Source organism: Natator depressus, chromosome 1 (genome assembly GCF_965152275.1).
Source record: "Natator depressus isolate rNatDep1 chromosome 1, rNatDep2.hap1, whole genome shotgun sequence".
Taxonomy (NCBI): Eukaryota; Metazoa; Chordata; order Testudines; family Cheloniidae; genus Natator; species Natator depressus.
In genome coordinates, this window is record NC_134234.1 from 283,669,828 (window position 1) to 283,676,901 (window position 7,074).

The following is a 7,074-nucleotide window of genomic DNA, read 5'->3' on the forward strand; positions in this document are numbered from 1 at the left end:
TTCTCCCTCTTGTCTCACAAAGTCCACTTTTTCAGTAAAACTCTCTGTAAAAACGACTAGTATTTCATTAAAAACCTACTGGGTGTAGAGGTGAAGAGTCATGGGCAGTCAGAGGAGAAAATTAGGGCCCATCAATAATAGCATGTCTACTGTGTAACCCTGATTTTTCCCTGCAAATCTTTATTTCACCTTTTTATTTTTTTAAGAACATAAAATTCTCTATTATATTAAAAAAATAAAAGGAGTACTAGTGGCACCTTAGGGACTAAGGTGCCACTAGTACTCCTTTTCTTTTTGCGAGTACAGACTAACATGGCTGCTACTCTGAAACCTGTTTATTATATTAGGCCATCCAGTGTTTCCTGTATAGCTGCTTGCTTCCTCCATGCACCCTGCCAGTTGTGTAATGCCACAGAGGTGGGCTGGGAGAAAGGGAATCTTTCTGACTTCTGTGTCAATTATCTTAAACTCTGAAGTATAAGATTCAATTACATTTATTTTAGTAGAAATTACTACTATTGATGTTAAAGTTTTCTAATAAATCCAGCTACAACATATTATTTGTAGAACAGTTGACTGTGACCTTTGGCATTTCATCCAGATGAATAAAAGCAGAGAGCCTTTCATATCATCCACATAACTAATTCAATGCCAGATTAAAGTACATTTTATTCGGTTTGGTACTAGATGAAGATACCCTTGCTTGCTAGTTTGGTTTCCAAACTTCCCCATAATAGCCATACTTATTACTAATTTTTACTAATGTATGCAAATCAAGTGGTTAAAGTAGATTGAAACAGGAGGGGAATGTGCAGGAAAGAGCTGCTTACTCAGTCCAAGGAGAGGAGGGGAAGCTACCCTGTCCATTTTTTCCCCTCCTTTAGTCCCTGATTCAAATATTCTAATAAGTATAGGGTCTTCACATTAAAAAGATAAAATGTAAATTAATTTAGTAATAGAATTATTTGTTTCTAGCAATAGTATTTACTAATTGTACTGTTAATTGTGTAAGTCAGTAGAGCTGGTCAAAATTTTTCATTCAAAATCTTTTTTTTTTTAAAACACAAAATTAGACCTTTTTTTAAAACAAAAACATTTGGTTTTTAACATTTTCCATTTTTCTGCTGAAACCTGCAGATTTTTTAAATTGAAATCTAGGAATGGAAAGAACAGACCTGAATTATTTGCGAGTGGAAAGAGAATAAAGGTAAGAACTAACGTAGGCCTGGTCTATACCTAAAAATTAGATTGAGCTAGGTATATTGCTCAGGACTATGAAAAATTTTGCTCCCTGTTTGATATAATTAGGTTGACCTAATGCCCACTGTAGACACAGCTAAGTCAATGGAAGAATTCTTCCATCAACCTAGCTACCAGCCACCTCTCAGAGAGGTGAATTAATTACAGAGACAGAAAAACCTTTTCCGTCGATGTACGAAGCATCAGTGCTATGACACTACAGTGGCACAGCTCTAGCCATTACAATGTAGCTATGCCCTTGTCTGCAGAGGAGATCGACAAATGTCTAGAGGCCTGCACAGATACAAACTTATATCCACGGATGCCAATCAGTATCCACGGAACCACAGCGGTGAAAGGAGCATAACGTGGGGCTGCCGCTCCCAGGAGCCAGCGCCCCACTCTGGCAGCTCCTCTGGCACGGCTGTACTACCGCAGCCCCATCCCCAGCCCTGCCCCCGTCCCTTCCACATAGCTGTCTGTGTCTCCTGTCTGGGAGCATGCACGCTGCTTTAACACAAGAGCGCAACCAGGGACAGCTACTGGTGAGCCTGGTGCCCGCCCCAGTGGGTGGGGCTGGGGGCGGTACAGCCATGCTGGAGGAGCTGCTGGCGCGGGACGCTGGCTTTTGGGAGTGGCGGCCCTGCCCCACGTTCTGTTCCTTTTGCCACTGCGGTTCCCGGGAGAGCCCTGCGGTTCCACGGATACCGATTTATATCCACGGATATCCGCATCCGTGGATATACATTTGTATCCATGCAGGGCCCTACAAATGTCTGGGCTTGTCCACTGGACAAATACAGTTTTTCAACAGGACCTTGTAAAAAATTTCAGTGATCATTAAATCTAGGTATTTGTGTAAGTACTTAGATTTTCAAGACAGTCCTGTTATCCTTCTAAAACACAAAGCTCAAGGTCCAAGAAGTTACACAATGAGTGGCATTTAAACAACTGTCAGAATTTTTGAGATGTGTTTACATTTCATTATCTCCAGAATTTCAAAGGGCAGAAAGATTGTTTTCATGAGGACGGAATGTCCTAGCCTACAGCTGACAGAGCAGGAATCCTCTCAGACCATCCCTCCCTAACCAAATGTAGCCAGAACCTAATCTGATCATTACAAGAACAATACTCATATTGTATACAAAAAGTACTAAAGTGTGCAGAGCTGAATTGCTAGAAGTTTTACAGTTGGACTTAACATAAAACAGCAGTGAAAGTTTTTACTCTACACTAGGAAATGATTTAATTAACACTGTTTTATTCCTGTACAGAATGCAACTAGTGAACTGAGGCAAAACAAAAGCACAGACAGAGAACACCTTTTACATCAACAACACAACAGCTATTACATTCAAAACAGAAAGATATCATTTGCTAAGTCTTTACAAATGTATGTCAAAGAATCAGGCTTTGTAGCTGTGTTTGTGGTATGGTTTTGCTCAGGCTGTATATAAGCGACATGCCTGTTTAAATCACCAGTAAGTTTACTGTGATTAATATAGCCCACGCTCTTAAAAAAAAAAAAAGCAGTTATGTCTATCTTTTTCCACTCCTCAGCCAGCGAGTGTCTTGCTGTGAACAACAAGTGTGAGAGTGTTCTTCAGCTGATAACTGCCATTCCCAGAAGACCTATCAACAGGGGAAAAGTTTCTGACCATGATTTTTATTAGCTTTTGGGCACAAATCTTCTTTTCTCAGGCAGAATTTATAGTGAGTCAGTGGGAGATTGGTCTAGTTTAAAAATCTGCTGTTGTTTTCAAATCTGCCATGGTGCAGCTGTATCAATACTAAGTCTCAGGTATAAATAGTTTTTTATGTCATGATGGTAAAGCAAATGAGCGTGCTTCTCTCTCTCCCCCTCCTTTCAATGTTTACACTGTTGCTTGCTACCACTGGTGCAGTTGCACCATTGTTGGCAGTTGCTGTAATACAAGACTGTTTTTATTGTAAGACTGTTTTTTCTAGCATAGACAAAACCACAGTGTGATATTTTTAGGTTGAATGGCAGCTTGTGCCCTTAAGACAGCAAATATTCTTACTGTTCCAATGGCCCAGAAACAAAAGGAGGCCACCACCACTTTGAAGCCCTGCCCAGTGACACAATTAGAGCCATAGCTAACATATCTGTGGTTGCTCATTAAGGACCAGGATAATTGAAACCATTCTAATACAAATTTACACTCTGCCTAATGACATGATTCATAATTGCTTCATTTGCTAGAAATAGGTTTTCCCCATACTTCTGTGGAATATGGGTCTGTACTACAACAGACACTTCCCCTATGGGAAAGCCAGGTTGCTATACCATATGAATGAGCTCTAAGGCTGCAGCTAAACTAGAAAAAGGACTCAAAGGAATTATATTTGACAAAGGATGCCACCTTCAAGGAGTGTAGAAACTTTTCCAGCTGTTGTAGTTAGAGTCAGCTCCTGCTGCATAAAACATTCCAGAAAGTTTAGGCACCATTTTAGTACCACTAAGGCCTGGCCTGCACTTAAAAGTTTTGCCGATGTAGTTATATCAGTTAAGGGTATGAGGGTGACCAGACTTCCTGCTTTTAACGGGACAGTCCCATATTTAAGCCCTCCTACAGGTGTCCTGACTTTTTCTTTAAAATGGGCAAGTTGTCCCATATTTTCTGCCTTCTCTCCCCATCAGTTCTGGTGGGTCCTGCTGCTGGCTGGATCCCTTCTCACCAACTGCCTGCCCACCAGCGGGGGCCAGCAGCTGGCAGGGGCCGGCAGATAGAACCCCAGCCTGGCAGGGGGCTGAGCGGCTCCGTCCGCTGCCGATCTGGGGTTCCGTCTGCCGCCTGCACTGCTGGTCTGGGGTTCTGTCCGCCAGCCCCTGCCAGCCGGGGTACCAGCCACCGGCCCCCCTCAGCCCGTTGCTGGCCCGGGGTTCCATCCATCCAGGCCGGCAGCAGGCTGAGCGGGGCCAGCAGCCGGGATCCCGACTGGCAGCATGGGTGGCAGATGGAACCCCAGACCAGCAGCGCGCTGAGCCGTTCAGCCCGCTGCTGGTCTGGGGTTCCGTCCGCCGGCCCCTGCCAGCCGGGGTCCTGGCCATCGACACTGCTGAGCCCACTGCCAGTCTGTGGTTTTGTCGGGAGGGGCCCTGTAAATGTAAAATTTATTACTGGCACGCGAAACCTTAAATTAATGAAGACTTGGCACGCCACTTCTCAAAGGTTGCTGATTCCTGTCATATTGCCTCCATATAAATTCATGGTACGCCCACAACTTGAATACTGCATGCAGATGTGGTTGCCCCATCTCAGAAAAGATGTAATTGGAAAAGGTTCAGAAAAGGGCAACAAAAATTATTAGGAGTATGGAATGGCTGCCATGTGAGCAGAGATTAATAAGACTGGGACTTTTCAGCTTGGAAAAGGGACGACTAAGGGAGGATATAATAATGGTCTATAAAATCATGACTGGTGAGGAGAAAGTAAATAGGGAAGTGTTATTTACTCCTTCTCATAACACACAAACTAGGAGTCACCAAATGAAATTAATAGGCAGCAGGTTTTAAGCAAACAAAAGGAAATATTTCTTCACACAATGCACAGTCAACCTGTGGAACTCTTTGCCAGAGGATGTTGTGAAGGCCAAGACTATAACAGGGTTCAAAAAAGAACTAGATAAATTCATGGAGGATAGGTCCATCAATGGCTATTAGCCAGGATGGGCACGGAGGGTATCCGTAGCCTCTGTTTGCCAGGGGCTGGGAATGGGCAACAGGGAGTGGATCACTTGGTGATTACCTGTTCTGTTCATTCCCTCTGGGGCACTGGGCATTGGCCGCTGTTGGAAGACAGGATACTGGGCTAGATGGACCTTAGTCTGACCCAGTATGGCCATTCTTATTAGCTCTCATAGAAGTCATGGCAGTGCTCTGAACCAAGATCTCTCCTCTTCCTAGTCCAGAAAGCACAAATGGTAACAGTTACAAAAGAACTGGAATACTGGACTATATCTTGCCTGCCATGTTCTCAGTTTTGTTACCATTAGCTGGGGCTCTGACAGCAGGTCTGGGATGACAAAATGACCATTCTGGCTCCCAAACTTGTACTTGGCTGCTGTGCAAGTCCACAGGAGGCTTGGTGGATACTTTGGGCCTAAGAATCCCATCGAGCTCATTTCAGAAGGGGCAGAAATGCCTTTGAACTGCAGAGGTCCGGTTAGGCCTTGTCTACACCTAAAATAAAAGTTGACCTAAGTCTGGTCTATGCTACAAAGTTAGGATGATGTACGTTGCCGTGCATCACCTATTTGTGCGTATGTCTACACTTAAACTTGTTTCCAGCTTATGTAAGCATCCCGTTACAGCAACTCAGTAAAATCACCTCCCCAAATGGTGTAGAGCTACAGTCGAGCTATTGAGGTCAGTGCAGCACAAGTATAGATGCTATAGGACGTGTGTTGACCCTAACATTCCTCCAGTAGGTGTTCCACAATGCCCTGTTCCCTGTGACATGACTGTTCTGATCACAATTGTAAATTCCACTGCCCAAGGGATCCTGGCGACCAGAAGCCACCTCCCCCTTTAATACCTCCTGTGCACTTCTGAAATGCCTTTTCTTGATTTCCCACCTTGATGAGCACACCTAGCAGCTCTCCACACTTGGCATTGACATGAATATGCATACCACCAACACAAGCAGCCAAGTATGCATGCATCCAAGTGATATAAACATTTGCATCAACCAAAATTTGTAATTCAGACAGACATGGCCCTAGCAAGTCACCTGAGCTCACTGAGAGACATAGTTAAGCTGACCTAAGCCTTGGTATAGAAACTGCTAGGCCAATGGAATAATTCTTCCATTGACCTAGCTGCTGCCTCTGAAGAGGTGGAGTAACTACAGCGACAGAAAAACCCCTTCCATCGCTGTAGCAAGCATTCTACGCTACAGTGGCATAGCTGCAGTCACAGGTGCCGACTTTTCATTGTGTGTGGGGTGCTTGAGCCCCAACTCTGCCCCAGGCCCCAACCCTACTCCACCCTTTCCCTCAATGCCACACCTCCCACCCCCGCTCTTCCCATCCTGTTCCACCCCCTCCCCTGAGCGCACCACATCCTCGTTCCCACCTCCCCTGCAGCCTCCTGCACACCGCAAAACAGCTGATTGCAATGGGCAGGGAGGGAGTGGGAGGCGCTGATCGGCAGGGCCCGCCACTGAGAAGGAGGTGCTAGTGGGGTGCAGGGGAACTCATGGGGAGCTGCCAATGAGTGCTTAGCACCCACCATTTTCCCCCATGGGTGCTCCAGCCCTGGAGCACCCACAGAGTTGGCACCTATGGCTGCAGTAGGGCTTGTAGTATAGACATACCCTCACTCTCTGCAACCTCATACTGCTTCTTCAGGCCCTTAATTTTGTCACAGCACTGTCTGGCATTCTATTCAATGCCAAAATGAGCCAGAAGCTGATAATGGAATTAATCAGTTCTACCTGGATCCCAATAAGAATGAGGGTCTTTGGGTCTGGCTCAGGCTAGCTGGCAGCTCGATTACATGATGGCTTTCCATAAGGCATTGTGGGAAGCACAGTAGGGCAGTTGTTTGCACAGGAATTCAGCCCTCTTGCAGAAATGCATGCTGTGATTTTCAATTAGTGCAGTCTCGGTTCAGGTAACTTGAATATTTTTTAGGGGATAGGGCCTCAGAGGGAAGAGTGTTGCTTACTGAATCGTCAGCACACACAGCTTCTTATGTTTTCCTCGTCTGTACAAGTCATGACCAGATCCAACCCTCCCTGCCCATTTGTAAGATCTGACAAAACCACAACCTGAAGTACCATGGCTTTGTAAACACAAGGCTTGCATAGT